At 63.3% G+C, this 17,809-nt stretch overlaps 1 protein-coding gene across 1 annotated transcript in view; it reads right to left on the bottom strand.

Moving 5' to 3' along the window:
- LRRFIP1 (LRR binding FLII interacting protein 1) overlaps window positions 1–17,809 on the bottom strand; it is a gene marked incomplete at its 3' end in the record, with an annotated part of 59,444 nt that overhangs the window by 21,975 nt on the left and 19,660 nt on the right. The window lies entirely within an intron of this gene.

Genomic DNA, 17,809 nt, shown 5'->3' with positions numbered 1-17,809 from the left:
CCGGGGGACCCCAGGAGGTGGGCAGGCCCAGCGCCGGTCAGCTTGGTCCAGGACGCGGGGCTGGGCCCTGGGACTCGCGGCTGGCGCCCCGCGACGAGGGAAAGCTGTCTGGCCCTGGAGCGTCCCCTCACCCGCCCTCCCGCACCCCGGCCTCCGCCCCGGAACAGCGCGTCTGCAGGACAGACACCCCGGGGCGGGCCAGAGGGCGGCTGTGGGGGAGGCGACGCCCGGACCCAGGGCCCAGCGCTGCGCTGGCCGCTCCTCGGGCAACGGCACCTCCCAGCCGGTCGCTGTCGCGTAGAGAGAGCAAGTCCAGAGACCGGGGGCGCCCCCCAGGGAGAAGCCACGTCGTTTGTCTTTTTTTTTCAAGAAAGACGAGAAAAAACACAAACGGACCAAAAAACCTGGGGCTTGGGGCTGCGCTAACACAGCTCGCTCTGCGCCGCCTCGCCTGACGCTGGAGCCGCGGGGCCTTTCAAAATGGTCATAAAAAGCACCTTTGCCCCGAAACACGCAGGGGATGGGAAGGCGAAGACTGAGGATAATTTTTAATTAAAGACCACGCCCGACGCAAGGGAAAGTCGGCTCCTGGCCAAGGCTGCAGCCAGCGAGACCCGCGCTGTCTCGGCGTGAGGGGGCGTCGGGGTAAGCGCCCCGGTTCTCTCCTCACCTCCAACAGCAAGTCCGGGGTGCAGAGGGGCCCAGGCTGCCGCAGGGCCGCGACCTCCTGCTAGAGGGCGGCGGCACCTGCTGGGGGAGCGCCCCCACCCTGCCCCAGGGGACGGCTCGCAGGCGCGCTGGGCCTCAGGGTGACGCACCACAGCTCCCGATCTCCAGAAACACAGGACGCAGCAGGGCAGGAGAAAGGGTTGTCAACTGGGGGGACGCCCGGGGGGTGAAGCCACCGTGGGGGCGGGGGATGCGGGTGGGGGGCCCAGGGTGCTTGTGCTCCGGGACTCCCCCGCTCACCACGGCACCTGGAAGCAACGCCGTGCTCCCGTCCCTCCTCCCAGGAGGGGGCAGCGCCCACGGTCTGGTTCTTCCCGCTGTCTGAGCAACACCGGACATGCTGGGGCAACAGGGAAACCTGGGGCCGGCCAGCAGGGCCCTTGACGCGCCTCCTCATCTCAGGATCACACCGAGAAAACACACAGACATCTTGACAACTTTCGAGCAACAGGCACTGCCAAAACGTCTCTGCAATTTCAGATTCTGCAAAGCTTTCTTTCAGAAACAAACGCCTACGACGACACAGCCCACTTGCTCCGAGCTCCCGGCCGTCCCGGCTCGGCCTGGCCAGGCGCCCGCGAGGCCCGCGCTGCTGCTCCGTGCCGGCAGCCGGGCGCCTCCCAGGGGCAGCGGGACCTGGGCACGCGGGGACCCCGGCCGGGGGCAGGGGCTTGTCCTCTCAGAAACAGCGGAGGGCCGCGCAGCCTGGGGGACTTTCCTTCAAACACAAACAGGGCGGAGCCGACCGTGGCAGAGACTTCGGCCTGACATGCTGGAACCTCTACAGTTTCCCGGATGACAGTCCCCGTCTTGTGTTCGTAATCCCAGACCCGCCTGGCCCGGGCCCGGCCTCCTCACACGGTGGGCATCGGGAGCGGGCGTCAGCCTGGCTCAGGCAGGCCCCGGCTCGCTCGAGCCCTCTGAACACACGGCCCCAGCCCGATGCCCTGCGGGGCTAGAGGCCAGGAGCCTCGCCGGTTCCCAGCCGGTTCCCGGCGGGATCCCGAGGCCAGGACGGTCCCGGCGGGGTGCTGCTGGGTGAACTGCCTGTCGAACACCATTCCAACCTCTCGGAGCTGCCGGGAGCCCTCGGCTGAGTTCCGGGGACACCTGCGCCCTCCCTGGGCGCCGTCTCCCGTGCCCATGCCTGTGCGGGCAGGTGCAGCACGTGGTCTGCCACTCCAGCCCGGGACGCACCCCAAACACCGCTGAACGAGGGGTGACCCTGCCTTCCCCAAGAGGACAACCCTGGACTCCTGGCAGAGAGCTGAGGGGGTAACAGTGCAGGTTCCTCGTAGATGGGGCGGGGCCCCCCGTGTTCCGATCTGCAGGCCTGGGTGAGGGTCCCGCCGTCCACGCAACAGGCTTTTGTTTCAGTCACGCTGGTCCCTTTTGCTCTGGAGCACCTCTCCTCCTCCCGCCCGGGCACTGGCCGTCCTTCCGCACCCAGGGGGGGTGTCTGCAGGGCCTGCGGGGAGCCCTAGGCCCCCGGCACTCCCGCTACCCGGCACCACATTCCCGATGATTCACCAGGACAGGTGACACCGGCTCCGGCACCCGACGGCTCCACCCGAGAGAAGCAAGCGCCGACGCCCGACTTGTTACTGGTTCTCAAGGTGGGTTAGCCCGGCTTTCCAGGTGACGCTGGAGAAGCTGATGTGACGGGTCAGGTGTCCCCAGGCAGGAAGGAGACAGTCCACTCAGGTTTCACAGCTGCCCCCTCCCACTCCTTTGCATGCTGAGAGGGGCCGGGCGGGGCAGGACTGGGCCTGGACACAGCTTCCCGCTCCAACTCTCCCCCAGGCCCTCCTGCTGGCCTACAAGGCCCCGGTGCAAACGCCCAATCCCTCCCAACGGTGGGAGTTCCCAAGACTCGGAAATCTGATGGGCAGATGCCATGGGAGGGGAGAGGACTGGAGTTTGGGGGAGCACAAAGTGGTCAGCTCAGCTCAGCCTTCAGGCTCTGTGGCCTCTGCTTGCTCAGACACTGCAGCCTGTCCCCAAGGACTCGCCCACAGGCAACGTAGACGTCCCTGCGGTTCCGGGCACCACCCACAGAGGCGCCCTCAGCTCTGAGGCCCCCCACCTGAGAGAGACACCTGGGGGGCGGAGGCCAGCAGGCCCACCCGCCTGGGATGCTGCCCTTCGCTCAGGGCGCCAACCACGTGGGGATCCACGGCCTCTGGGTGAGTGCTGACTCAGGAGAGGACGGGCCATCGCCGGGAAGTAGCCGTCCCGCTGGCCTGCCACCCTCAGAGCCGCACGCCCGGCCTGCGCAGAACTCGGCAGCGGCGCTGGCCAGCTGGGGCGGGTCTCCCGCCAGCGCCTCGGAGCAGAAGGGAGGGAGCCTCGGCCTCGGAGGGGCCCGGAGCTGCTGCCAGGGCTGTCCCCACGACGGGCTGGAGAGACAGAGTGGGGGGTGCCCAGCCTCGGGACGGGGCTTGGGCCTCAGCACAGATGCCACCAGGGCCCCAGTTACAAGGGCCCACTCTCGCCACCACGACTGGGCCCCTGGGCCCCTTTCCACCCCCTTCCCGCTCATATTATCTCCTGAGCCCCTCTGGGCGAAGGAGTCCGCGCTGGCGCGGACGAGGGTCTCTGTCCTGCACCCTGGGATGGCATCACGGTGCTTGACAACCCCCAAGGAGATGCTTAACAGCAACGAATAATCACAGGATGTAAGTCCCACGCGTCCTCGAGCCCCCGGGCCGAGCACGGGGTGCCCGGAAGTCACGCGGAGCCTCCTGTGAACTGGGGACACTTCCATCTTCCCCCCAAACCCGAGCCATAAGGAAGAACGCTCTGCCCTGCAGGGAGTGTGGAAAGTGCTGTCCCGGGTCGGCCGGGTCTCCCAGAGGCTGTGGGCAGCCAGGCGGGGGCGCACCCCGGGGGGCACGGCTGGCCCTGGGGCCCAGGGCTGATCTCAGGCAGCAGGGATTCCGACAGCACTGCCCGTCACCCCGGGCTGGCCCTGCTGGGCGGGTCGGGGTGGGGCCTCCCTCTCAGGATCCAGTGGCCCCGGCATTCCGGGTGCCCCCATTCTGCCCCTGAGCCCTTGGGGCTGGGACCCCATTCCTCTGCTGCGGGTGCGGGGGGCGGGGGCTCAAAGGGCGCTGAGGGCAGAGGCCAGTCTGCGGCTAACACAGTGGGGGGGGTCTCCATTTCCAAAGAGACAGGCTCCCCACTCTCACACTCGCTTCGGCCACTTCCTGTGGGCATCGTGAGGAACACCTCCACCGCGAGGGGAACAGCAGGACAAGTGGGGGGAGCGGGCTGGACGCGGGCTGTGCAGTCCGGGCAGCAGGTGGGGGTGGGGGGCACCCCCTCGGCTCGCGCTCAGAACCCGGGTCCCTTTGTTGGCGTCCCCAAGCCCCGCACTTGGTCTGACGCCCCAAAGCAGTAAGACAGCATCTCACGCGTAACCCGGATGGCCGGCACCGGCGTGCCTGTGAGGCGGAGGCCAGGAGCAGCGTGAAACGCCCGGCCGTGCGGGTGGCGCTAGAGGCCAGCCTCCCCCGAGGCGGCGGCGCACGTCCCTCCTCCGCTGGGGTCACCAGGAGGCGGCTGGCCCGACAGCTCAGCGTCCCTCCCGCCCCGACCATATGCCGTCCGCCCCACTCACAAATGTCCCCCAACAAACAGTCCTGAATGCGCAGGGCCCCACAGAGGCGGCGAAGCTCGGACACTCCAAGGTCCTGGGAAAATGCACAAGAGCAGGCCCCGGGCAGGCAGGAGAGCCGGGGAGCCCCTGCACGCTGAGTGACGCCCACAGCTTGGGGGACGGGCACAGGAACGGGGGGCAGAGCTGGACATGGGGCTGTGGGACGTGGCCGGGCCCCACTGCACTCACTGGCACCAGTAACACCAGACTCAGCCCCCCACTGGCTCAGGCAGCAACACACCAGGGCTGTGGCCACTCCTCCGACGTGCACATGCAAGTCCCCCCAGAACCCCAGGGCTTCCCCAGGGCCACAAGCAAAGGATCTAGGCGATTCTGAGACTCTAAAATGGGGCATTCCCCCAGTTATTTCCACTTGGGCCTGAATGAAGGGTGCCCAGGCGCTCCCCAGCTCCGGGGCTGCTGTACGGGACAGAGACAGACAAGGAAGGGCAGGAGCAGGCAGGGGAGCAGGCAGGAGGGGAGCAGGCGGGAGGGGAGCAGGCGGGAGGGGAGCTGGCGTGCAGAGAGGAAGGCACTTACCACGGGGCTGGCCCGTGCCGAGCTGGCCCTGGAGGAGGCCCGGGAGCTGGAGTTGAGGTGGCCGCCGTGCTCCGAGGGCTGTCCACACAGCCGCCGCCGGACACGCAGACAGAGAGAGAGGACAGGTCAGCAGGGTACAGCGAGGACGCGCCCAGCACGGGGTGAGCCCCAGCAGGCCCGCGGACAGAGAAGGGCCCAGCAGCCAGAGAACACAGCGTTGGTGCGGGAGGGTGGCGCGAGCCTGGTCCCGGGTGCCTGGTGCCCCGCCACGGCGCATACCCCCTCCACGTGGAGACACCCCGAGAGGGACACGGGTCTCCCGGCAGGGGCCGCGGGGTCGGGACTCTCCCCTGCGCTCTCCGAGCCAGAGGACGGAGCTGCGGGCGCTCACGCCCGTCTAGTCTGTCTGGGTGCGTCACCTGCCCTCCGCCTGGCTGCTGCCCGTGCCGGCGCGGCTGCTCTCGCCTCTCTCCCGGTAAAGAGAAGCGCCCTCAGCTGCTTCATCCGGAAGCACATCTTCCTGGTTGAGGTTAACGCTGCCATGTGCTCCAGCCCCAGATTTTTTTTAGATTTTTAAAAAAAAATTCTGACTTTCCTGCCTAGCAGGGTGGGCGGGGGCTGGGGGAGTCGCCCCTGCTCAGGACACAGCCCTCAGCACCTCCACCTGGGCTCGAGGGCCAGGAGACCCCGAGGCAGCACCCCAGGGGCCAGCCCTCGGGGGAGCTGGTCTCACCTGAGTGGCCAGCAGAGGTCATCCCCTGAGCCCCTGAGGGCGGGATCTGTAGCTACTCAGTCCCCTGCTGAGCACTCCAAGGCCTAGGGCCAGCACTGCCCACCCGCACCCTCTCCTGAGAACCTCCCCGCCCAAGCCCCTGCCGCGGGGGGTCGCTGCGGATGGCCACACTGACGTGCCTGGCCTCCAGCATGACCGTTCAGCATCGGGGCACAGAGACCCTGCAGTTGGGCCACTGACAAGCAGATAAAGGCAACTGCGTTCCATGTCACTCACAGCCTGGCAGAGGTGCGGATGGGCCCACAGCACCCCATGCCCCCGGCCCTGGCACCCGAGACGGTTGCTCCAGGGGTCCCGCCTGCCAGGTGCCCCCTGTGCCCTCAAGCCAGCGCGGCTCGGCCGGTCAGGCCTCGTCTCTCCTGGTCAGGAGCCAGGGCAGCGGTCGAGCTGTGGTTGGAGGTGAGCACGCCTCGCACAGGGCAAGTGTGTCCCCAGTTTTCTTGTCTGCCAGCATCAGCGCTTGGGTCTCTGGCCCCTCATTGATGCTCGCGGCTCACCACGGCAAGGCTGCAGGGCAGGGGAGCAACCTCGCTGCACCCTGCTTTATCGTTTGCCAGTCACAAGTTTCTGCGGTGGGGCCGGGACTGTCCCGGGCAGCTGTCCAGGGGTCAGCGTGGACCCGCAGCGCAGCACCTGGGCAGCGTCCCAGGGCGGGAGCCGGGGGCTGCCCTGTTCCGGGCCTGAGGGCAGGCTGGCACCCCGGCTCCCGCCAGCTAACCGGGGGATGGATCTGCCAGTGGCCTCATCCCTGAAGGCGAGAGTAGCCCAGCCCACGCCACGCCTGTCTCCGCGGTCACACGCGTGTTCAGAGGTTCCGCTCACCCACCAGCCCTGCCGTTGTCCGTAGCGTGGCCTTCACGGATGCTCAAGTGCTTGATTGCCAGAGCATTTGTTCTCATCCACATCTGAGCACACGCCCGTTGGTTGCACGGTGCACACCTGGCTCTAGTGGCGGCCACGGCACCCACTGGGGGGGCCTCCCACGCAGCCACTGGGGGGCTGCCCATGCAGAGCTGTACCCAGGGTCTCTCCAGGATCGTACGCCAGGTTCAATCTGTCCAAGTTAAATCACCAGCAAGCCACCCGGTGCTGGGGGCCGCGCCGCCTCTTAGGGAGCTGGCTTGCTCGCGTCCGGCCAAAGTAAATCATTCGGCTGCATCTTCACCACCACGCGCAGTCAGGGCCCCTGCGCGGCCCACGGGGGTGCGAGCAAACCGGGAAGACAGGTGGTGCCGTGGCCGCCACTAGAGCCAGGTGTGCACCGTGCAACCAACGGGCGTGTGCTCGGATGCGGATGAGAACAAACGCCCTGGCAATCAAGCACTTGAGCATCCGTGAAGCCCACGCTACGGACAACGGCAGGGCTGGCGGAAGGGCGGAACCTCTGAACACGCGTGTGACCGCGGAGACAGGCGTGGCGTGGGTTGGGCTACTCAGTGAGAGAACGGCAGCCAGCCAGCTGCGAGGGCAGCCTTAGGAAGCCATCCCAGAGCTTCTCAGTCAACGGCTGCACCTTGTGTGGGGTGGGCGCCGCGGCAGCCGGGGGCAGGGAGCGCCTCCCGCGGCCGTGAGGGGCTGACCGGTCAGCGTGCCCCTGTGCCCGGCCTGTGCCGTCTCCTGTCTACCCTGGCCGCTCATCACGCCTGGGTGCTGCACCTCCCCCTGCAGTGACCCTTAGGGCTAATGGCTTGCGCCACGGTCCCTAGGTCCGGCTGGGCAACCAGCGTGCAGGGGGAGAACAGCAAAACCCCCTGAAGATATACCTGCTGCACCTCCTCCTGCAGTGACCTCTAGGAATCCCTAGGTCCGGCTGGGCAACCAGCGCGCAGGAGGAGAACAGCAAAAACCGCCTGAAGACATAGATAAGACTGTTGAAAGATAACGACCACCAGGAGCCACTACAGGAATGCTGTCCCCACGGAAACTTATCTCACCTTCTCTAGACCCACAAACTTTATTCTAATACAACTGTCTCTCTAAAATCTTTTCTCTTTCTCTGTTTAAAAGGTCATTGGTTTGCCGATTAAAAAAGAACATACGAAATCTAATAACTAGGCTGATTCAAATGAAACGTTACTAAACTCTGTGTATTAATAGAACTGCTAGCCTAATAATTTCTCCGTTGTATACTTAGCCTAGTTTGTATTAATCTAAATGATAAAAATATTACATTGTGAAAAGTAAAATTCACCCGTGTTAATAGTAATAGTGAGTAGTTAAAACAAAAGGTAATCATATAAAACAAAAAGAAAAATTAATAGCCTAACTACTTAGGACTGCGCCTGGGTCCAGATGTAAATCACTGCCCTGTCACTGATAAGCTAAACCTATAAGCAAGCTGATTTCTTCACTGATGCTCGCCATTCCTATGCTTTTAGAAAACATATATATACTGGTCACCAACTCAAATAAAATTACACTCAGATTTTCACTCTTGAAGTGTGTCTGTGTGTCATTTCTTTCACCGAATCCCTGACCACCCTGCGCAGTCTCTCAACCCTGAGACGGCCTCATCGTTCACTGCTGTGCTGGTCCGCGGCACCTGGGCTTGCTCGTCCCACACGCGTTCACCTGCACAGGTGTCCCGTGGCGTCAGGCCTGGAGGGGACTCGTGTGTGAGGCCCAGAGGCTTCAAATTTGTTCACCCTCTCGAGTAGCCAGAGGTGCGGCTAGTGTGAGGGCTGGCACGTTCCCCTTTTCCTCCTTTGGATCCGAGGCCACGGGCCGGGAGGCCAGTGCATTGCAGGGAAAGTGCCCGGACTCTGGGCGGGTCTGAACACGCCGCCGGCGGGAACACCAGCCAACGCCCGAGGCCTCCTGGGTCCGTGTCCACGGCCCGATTCCAGGGGGAGACAGGACGCATCCATCCCAGGACTCCGGTCCCTTCTCTCTCAGGGCGGGGCTGTGCCGGGCGGACACCCTGGGGCCGTGGCCTGCGTCTCCCCCTCCCCCCGCGGGCAACCGACCTGCTCCCTGTCCCAACTGGAACACGGCGGAGTCAGCTCTGCGGGACGGCAAGCAGGCAAGACCCGGAGCGCCAGGCCGGCCGCGTTCAGGGAGCCCCTTGCGGAGAGCTGGGCCAGGTGGGGAGCCAGCGCTGCCAGCCCCGGCTGTGCGGACCCCAATCAATTCTCACGTCTATTTTCTGCGTGCATTTCCACGTGCACGCAGAGCTTTGACCCAGCCTCACAGAGAGCAGGTGCTCCGCACCCTGGTGCGGCCACGGTGCCTCCTGCCCGGTGAGGCCACGGCCAGGCCGCCGCTTTGGGAAGCGTGATCACGGTCAGGATTTAAGATTCTTCCAAACCTGCTGCCTAGGAAACAGACTGTCCGCTGACCACGGGGAGCCTGTGTGAGTGCTCACGGGGGACGGGCCACGGCGCCACGGAGGGTGCTCACCCCCAGGGCCCCGACTTCCCGTGAGCACACAGGCGCCTGCCAGCGGGTGACCTAAGCCATCGGCGTGCGAGCCGAGGGGCGTCCAGGAAGCATCTGTCAACACAGCACCACCCTCGCATCTACTTCTCGCCAGGCGCAAGTGCCTCCTGCTGAAAGCTAGACACTTCCCGAGGAATACATGGCAGCCGAGCGCTGCCCGTTCGGGTGATCAGAGCCACGGCTTATCTGCTTCCTGCCGGCAGGTAGGTGGCCTCTGCCCCGTTTCTGCCTCACAATCCCGGCAGACACATGTCCTCCCGGAGACAGCCTCAGTCCCGCAGCTGCCGGAGGGTCCAGGGGATTGACGGGGCGGCCCCTCCGTCCAGGGCCACCGCCGCGCGCACTGGGGGCAGGGCAGCCGGGGGGGGGGCGTGCCCGTGGGGCAGGGGACAGGCACCCGTGGCTCCCCACCGGCCGGCTGTCCAGACGAGGGCGGCCGGACAACGCGAGCGGCAGGTTGTTAGAGTTTGGAGAACAGCAGCGGCTAACAGTGACCAGGTGACGTCACGGCAGGGTTTGCGAGAGCCAAGCCACCACCCGCGGAGGGGGGATGCGGGCGGAGCGGGGGACGCAGGTGGACACCCCAGTGCGTGTCCAGATGCACGAGGAGGCCCAGCGCAGGAGGATCCCGGACTTTTCAAACCTCCCCAGCACCCCTGAGGCGGGACAACCTTCTAGTCATTTCTCTTCAGGGACTCCCGGGAGAAGGGCTGGGGGCGAGCAGGACGGTGGTGCGGCTGACGCAAGCCACACGCAGCCGAGCAGCAACCCAAGGCCCAGGGGAGGAGAGCAGGTGGGGGTGTCGGTGCTCGCAGAGGGGACCGCGTGGGGCGGGGGAAGAGCACGCGGGGGTGACGCGGTATCCGCCCAGAGCTCTGCGCCGCCCGCCCCCCCAGGGAGGGTGGACCGGGCTGGGAGGCCCCGCGCCGGCAGGACCCGCCTCAAGGAAACAGGAAACAGACGGAAGCCCAGCCAAAGAAACAAGCTGCCCGCCCCACTTTCCAAAGATGGGGGGTCAGGTTAGTTTTGTACAACAGCCTTCCAAATTGCTTCCTGGACACATTTGCAAGAAAAAATATTTTTAAAAAACACAAATGAAACCCCAATTGGGGAACAATTGCAGGAAGAGGAGGAGAGACCCGAGAGACCAATATTTTTGGACTTGAGCTTTGGAAAATATACATTGGGTCGCTCCCCCGCCCCAGAGTCCCTATTTCCCATATAAGGGCCTTAATTATTTTGGTACTTTCCAGAAGGCTGGGAGAAGTCTAACCGGGTGTTCAGACCAGCTGAGCCACCAACTGGGCCCCACCGCATGCTTCGTGGGGGGGGGGGTGGCGCACACAGTGGGGCAGCAGCCCAGGCGCATGCAGGCAGGAGGCTGTGGGGGCACAGACCCAGTTTCCACTCAGGGCAGACAGGGGCCTGGGAGCCAGGCTGCTTCTGGAGGCGCTGAGGTCGCAGCAGGGGAGGCCCTGGAATCAGAGAGAAGGGGGGGGGGCTCGCTGTGCTCCCTACGCCAGGGCCCAGGCACCTTGACTCACACCACGCAGAGGACGATGCTCCAGGCCGTGCAGGCATGGGTGGGGGGCGGGGGGGGCGGGGGGAGGGACAAGGAGTCAGGCAGGTAACGAGAAGGCCACACGCTGGGGCGGAACCGCGGAGAGCAGAACCAGGCGGGGAGAACAGAACAAGCCGAGAGCGGAACCAGCCGAGAGCGGAACGGGCCGAGAGCGGAATGGGCCCAGAGCAGCAGACGGCAAGGCGGGGGGCCTAGGGGGCTTTGCAGTCTGAGTTCTAATGTTTACGGTTTGGTGCAGAAAACTCGGAACCAAGGACTGGAGGAAACTCGGTGTCCTCCAGGGAGTGAAACGCTGCCCTGGCACCACTCCGGGCCTCCAGGCGAGAACCTGCCTGAGGGTTCCCAGGGCTGCGGGACTTGGTGGCGAATCCTGAGACCGTCCACACAGCACTTCTGGGGTAAACGCTTTCCCAAGGGAGGGGCTCCTGAGAAGGCGTCAGGCTCTGGGGCTGGACAGCAGGGCAGGCAGGCCTGGACACATGCCCCAGCCCACAGGCTCCCACGCTGTGCCCGTCTCTGGCCTGGGCACTGGCAGGTGGAACGCTCGGTGGATGCGGAGACGCTTCCTCGTGTCTAACCCACAGGCAGTGCCAGCCACAGCGAGGCCAGAGGGCAGAGGCCATCACTGTCCTGCATCCACAGTGCTGTCCCAGATCACCTGCTTACCCAGGTAACGTCCCACCTGAGCTCTGAGTGTTTGCTGAGTGAGAACTTGCTGGGACGCACGTGAGGGTCCTAACCGACCCAGTCTCTGCCTGTCAGGACGGGCCCGTTATCAGCAGAGGAAGGGATCTTGCTGTGTAGACATGTGAGTTTGGATTGGATTTGACTTTCAAGTCCAGTCCTTCCCCCAAGAACTGTCACAGGGTCCCTCATCAGCTATAGAGCCATTCTGTTTTCAGGAAGGAGTTTTAAGGCTTTCGGAATCCCCCTCAGCCCCATGGTTGGTCCTGGCGCCACACGGGCTGCGGACGTCGCTCCTCTGCAGGCGCCAGAACCTCACTCACACCCCTTGCGTGGACGCACGTGGATGGCGGGACAGCGGGGTGGGGTGGGGGGGGGTGTCTGAGTTAGATCAAGGCTGTAATCCATGCTCGAAAGCAGCCTCTCCCCAAAGGACGGCCGTCCAGCAGCCCCACTGCGAGCAGCTGAAGCGGCACAAAACCTGCAGCTCCCGGGGGCGCGAAGGGCCAAACGGGACCAACCCACGAGTCCTCTCCGGGCGGCACAGTGGAGAAGCTGGCGTCGCCGCCACAGCTGGAGCTCTGGACAGCAGAGGAGACAGGGTCAGCGCCGGCCTCGTGCTCACGCCCGGCACACCGCCCGTCACAGGCGGCTCGGACACAGGCCCGGGACGCGTCCCCAGGCCGGCGTGAGGGGGTCGCTCCGCTGTGCTCCCTGGCCGCGCCCTGTCACCCCGTTCTCCCCGTTCTTGGGATTTCCTCTTCTCTAGCGTTGCCCGTAATCACTACTTCATCCAAGTCGCTGGGTTCATTACTCCCAAAACGCAGCGGGCGTGAGGCTGATTCTCTCTGCTGAGTCACAGCAGGTCGTGGACGTCAATTAAAATGTGGGCGCTCGAGCCTTCAGCCCTTGGGTGCCTGGCCTCCTCGGTGCGCCCGCCCACCTCCCGCAGGCTCTCCGTGGGTGCCCCCCAGGGAGTGTCCCTCTGCCCCCTGCCCATCCCCCTCCCCCGGATGGTGGCGTCTGAGCGTCAGGCCGGTCAGCGCCTCTTGTCTCCTCTCTTCCTCCCCAGGAAAAAAACAGCCCTCAGCACAGGCTTCTTTGACATGGCAAATGAGAGGAGCGGAGAAGAGGAAAAGCAGCAAACTGAACTTTGCCGGAGAGCTGAGTATTTAACACGCACATGCACACCACGCTTGCACATGTGCACACGCGGCCATGGCATGAGACAGGCCGCCTTCCACGCCGGATCTTTTCAAACACAGATTCTTGTCAGCACTGATCCGGACACTAACACCCAAATGTTAGAGGACAAACACTCACAGGATTTGCTAGTTAGATGACATGAGCTGTCGCTGTCGTGGGCTAGAATAATAAAAAGAAACCTGGGCCTCCCTGGTGGCGTAAGGGGTTAAGTCTCAGCACGATGAGCTATCTCCAGAACCTGCAGCACGAGGACACCAGCCAGGGAGCTGCCCACGTGGCGCAGCCGACCCCTCCTGTCTCCCTGCTCTCCCCTCAGCAGTGGATTTCAGTCAGTCTGCCTGTTCTGCTCCCCACTCTCTCTGGTAAATCCTCTCACCTCCCCGCCACCCCACACCTCTGGCATGCACCCCAGCTCTTGTATGCATAAGTAAATAAAACAAATCTTCAAAAAAAAAAAAAAAAAGAAAAGAAACCCACTACAACAGGAAAGAAAGCAAAGCGGCTAGACTTAGTCTTTTTAAGGGGGGAGCCCTCGCAGCCACAGCGTCACAGTACTGACCCTGCCAGATCTCCTGCTCGGGGCCTGGAGGTCTCCGTCATAGCCATTTGTCTGTCCAGTGGAAGAAAGAAAAACTGACATCAGTGTAGAGAAGACAACGTAGACGGGACTCAGCGAGGACGGAGGGCGCTTCTTAGTGGGAGGGGCAAATGGCAGGCCCGGGGGCAGACCCTGACTTTCCCCCAAAGCCTCTCTGTGCCCCACAGCAGTCAGGCCAATGCCCAGAGCTCACGGGGTGCCCCTGTCACCCCAGGCCCCTCCTGCGAGGCACAGAGCCTGGGTGCAGCCGCCTTTCTGGGGGTTTCCTCACTTCCGTGTTTGGGGCATGGCTGCAGGAGTCCTGGCTGGGGAGCGGGGTGGGGGGTGGCGCGGCCCAGTGACTGGGTCTCGCTCTCGGCTCAGGGTGAATCCCGGCGGTCACAGGCGCGACGGGCCCGCACTGGAGACCCAGAGAGTCCTCCAGGCCCCTCGGGGAGCAGAGAGGGCCCTCTCTGTAGGCCCTTCACTCGCCAGTCTCACGCCTTCACGTTACAAAGTGGATTCTGGTACCTCCTGACCTGTCCGCTCACACACAGAGTGGCCGAGGGCTCTGCACCCTTGTCTGCGCCGGCCACGGGCTTTCGAGGTGCCCCGTCCACCTGTGGAACTTCTGCTGACTCGAGAGAAACGCTGCCTGGAACAGCGAGGGACGCTCTCCGGCAGGAGGAGGGCGAGGGCCCCACAGCGACCCAGCGTGGCAGGGACCCAGCGGGCGTGGATGAGTCCAGAGCCCAGGGAAGGGCTGCGTCACTCCAGGGCCCGGTTGTGCGGACGTGGGACACGCTCCCCGGCCCCAGGGATGAGCGTCAAGCACTGGGCCAGCCCACGCCAGGAGAGGGAGGCGCCCCTCCCGAGGAGCCAGGCGTGTGCCACCATTTAGAGGGTCTGGCGGGGGCGGCGGCCCGGCCTGGGGGCGGCCATGACATCAGTGGAGAACCAGCAAGTGACTTCCAGACAGACCATAGACCCAGATTCACGAAATGAGGATTCATGTGACTCTGAGTCACACGGTGCCTCTGCTGCCACCCCAGACACAAGGGAACAGGCCGGAGCTCCAGGAGCAGCCGGGCAGGGTTGCTACAGAGCCCCAGACAGAGAAGGCGGCTGCGGTGACACGGCCGGAGTGAGTGCGCCGCCCAGAGAAGTCGCAGGTGACCTCTGTCGGGGCAGGTTCACTGAGTCAAAGGACAGATGCCCCAAGGGCATGAGGGGCAGGACTCCTGGGAAAGGCAAAGGAAGCCCCAGCTCCACGCACGAGGCCTCGGGCAGTCTGAAGGCTGGAAGGAAACAAGCTCCAAAGCAAGCGCCTGGGGTGGCCACACCCCGTCCACTCCCCCGGCAGGGGCAGCCCTCGGCCACGCCTGACCTTGAGTTTAACACAAACAGCTGGGAAAGCGCCAGCTGCGGGGCAAATGCGTCCCCCGACAGGAGGGACCGTGGAGCAGCCAGCCTGGGGATGCCAGCTCGGAGGCTGGGCTGCTCGGACGCTCCCCGGGGGCACTTCCTGGTCCAGTGTCCAGCTGTCCACAGTGGCCACTCCTCACCAGCGACGTGTCCAGCCCTGGGCTCCGCCCTGTCCCTGCTGGTCAGGACTATGGCAGCCCGGCCAGGAGGCCCATGGCCACGTGTGGGGAGCTGGTAACTGTCATCTTAAAAGGTAAAACACATTTTAAGAAAAACCCAGAAATTTGTTGAGTAGTTCTGAGGTGCCACGGAATGAATGAAGCACAAACACTTGACCTTGAGGTCAGAAAAAGTCCTCGAAGGGGAGAACTTGTTAAAAATCAGCCAGAGTCGGGCTTCCCTGGTGGCGCAAGGGGTTAAGATGCAACATATGAAGCTCAAAGCAGTCACTGCAACACGAGTTCCATCCGCGGCTGACCAGGGAGCTACCCACAGGGCGCAGCAGACCTCTCCTGTCTCCCCGCTGCTCCCCTCAGCAGTGGATTTCAGTAGATCTGCCTGCTCTGCTCCCCTCTCTGTCTCTGGTGAATCCTCTTACCCCCCACAAATCTGGCCTGTACCCCAGTTCTTGTATGCATAAGTAAATAAATATAAAAAAAAAATCAGCCAGAGTGACTCCAGCACTGACGGCTTTAAGCTGCGAGACAAAGTGCTCGTCTTTGGTGTCGTGTGAGTGACGGTCTCTGTTCTGGGACTGGAACTGGGGTCCCTCTCAAAGAGCACTTTCTGGCCACGAGTCAGCTTGGACACTTAGAATGGACACACGTGAGAAAATAATGCATTTTTCATGAGGAAAAATGACTCTAAGTGTAACCTTTCAAAGGAAGTTCAGCAGTGCTGGGAACTGGTCCGACCGGAGGTGCTGGAGACTCGACACCCCACCTGTATGCCTGGGGCTGGGGGGGCAGGTATGGGCTGGGGCCCCGGAGCAGGGCCAGAGGTGCGGCGGCAGGGGCTGCTTCCTGGGGAGCGGGTGGGTGCCCCGCCCCACTGGTGGGTGACACGTGTGCCTTTTTTTTTTTAAGATTTATTTATTTATGCATACAAGAACTGGGGTACAGGCCAGAGAGGACTCACCAGAGACAGAGCGGGGAACAGAACAGGCAGACTAAAAAAGAAAAACACTGGATGGTCTCACTCATAGCAGGAATTTAGAAAACCTAAATAAGGGACCAGGAAAAAGACTAATTAATACAAAGTAAAAATCAAAATCAACAGGCAGCTATAAACCAGAGACACACGGGGGGGGGGGGCAGGGAGGGAAGGGGAGAGGAAGTTCTAGGGTCAAAATAAGGGGGGGGTGCAATTGTATGGGGAATATAACCAAAATGAAAATGCACACATTGTGCAAAAATGAAAATGATATAAGAATTATATAAAATAAAGTATTATTTAAAAAAAAAAAGAACAGGCAGACTGAAATGCACTGCTGAGGGGAGCAGCGGGGAGACAGGAGAGGTCTGCTGCGCCACGTGGGTAGCTCCCTGGTCAGCCGGGGATCGAACTCGTGCTGCAGAGGCTGCGGATTGCTTCACAGGTTGCGTCTTAACCGTTTGCGCCACCCGGGAGGCCCACGGGCGCCTTTCTGGATGAAGATGCTCTTGGCGTTTTGGAAAACTCCCCACAGTGGGTCCCAGGTTAGGATCTGTCACACCACAGAGGGTCCCAGGGCAAAATTTCTCCGCGATCTCACCCAGGCGGAGGCCCTGCACCCCAGTCAGGCTGGGACAGGGAAGGAGGGGCAGCGGGAGGGACAGAGGCCTAAACCGAGGAGCGAAGTGAAGCAGAACAAAACCCAAGCACTCCAGAAACCTCGGCGCTGGGCCTTGTGGGAGCCCCCAGGCACTCACGCGTGTCCCCAGGAGCCGCAGCAGAGCGGGGTGTGAGCGCTGCGCCCCCCACGGCCGCCGCCTCTCCTGCAGACGGGAGCAACGGGCAACGCACTTCTTCCTGGAAACCCATCCCGGTATTGCAGGCAAAGGTGGACACATTGGTCACTGTCCACTTCTAACAAGGAAGATGCAAAGATCACATTGTCTAAAATGAGACCCTCCAAGCCCTTCCAAACACGCTCGGAAGGCAGGGGCCGCCCCCAAGGGTCTGCGCACCACCGCCGGCTGAACGGAGGGGCCGGCGACGTGGAAAAGACATGAAAGACGGGAGCTTCTACCAGAACTGCGCAAACCACAGATTCCAGAATATTAAAGAGCGCATCTGCGGCTGGCAGAGGGTGGAGACCTGCTCAGCGGGACAGTGGGGCTGCCCTGCCCGGTGCCGCCAGGAGAGGCCAGGCTGAGGGTGGGCTTGAGGTGGAGGCAGCGCTGACCAAAACTGTGCCCCTGGCAGGCCGGGCACTCACACGATGCCCACCGGGAGGAGAATCCCCAGGATCGCGCGATCGTGGCTTCTGCAGGCAGCTCCTCCGGAGCACAGGAGAGCGGCAGGGCGGGTCGTCGGCATCCGGGGCTTCCACATCCTCCCGCCCTTCCCGCTCCTAGCATGGGCTGCTCTGTGAAAGCAGATTCCTGGAAACGGACGCTTGGCACCTTGCCGAGAGCGCGTCCCGTGGGGAAATGCAGCCATCTCCAGCTCAGCTCGTGGAGACCGGAAGGCAGGCCGGCCTGTCACCCGAAACTCACTAACACCGCCGTTCAAAGCTCTCTGGGGTCAGGACACGCTCTGAACATCTTAAGAAGGCGACAAATTCTTTCCCCAGAAAAACGCAGGCGCACAAGAGCTTGCTCGGGGTTTCGGGGTCACGGTTCAGAGGCATCCCGGGGTGAGTCGGGCGAGGTCTCTGCTGCCACGTCCTGCCGCGGCCCTCGCCATTCCAGCCCAAGGCTGTCCGTCAGGGTCGCCGCGGCCCCCGGGCTGCGAGGCCAGCGCCAGCGCCAGCCCAGGCCTGGCTCACTGGACGCCTCTCGCCCCCTGACATGGCACCAGCCTTACTTGGGCTCTGAGCCCACCCTGCTCTGGGCCAGCCCGGCAGCTGTCTGAGGCTCTGCACGCTGGGCCTGGCACTTACAGTGTTTGCTCGCACAAACCTCACTTGCTCCTCGCCCGAGTTACGCCGGGGCATCTGTGAGGAGGTCACTATGGCTGCCGACGGGGTCC

This window comes from Talpa europaea (genome assembly GCF_964194135.1).
Source record: "Talpa europaea genome assembly, chromosome: 1".
Lineage (NCBI taxonomy): Eukaryota > Metazoa > Chordata > Mammalia > Eulipotyphla > Talpidae > Talpa > Talpa europaea.
Note: the sequence above shows the minus strand (reverse complement) of the source record. Positions and strands in the feature narration are given on the sequence as shown.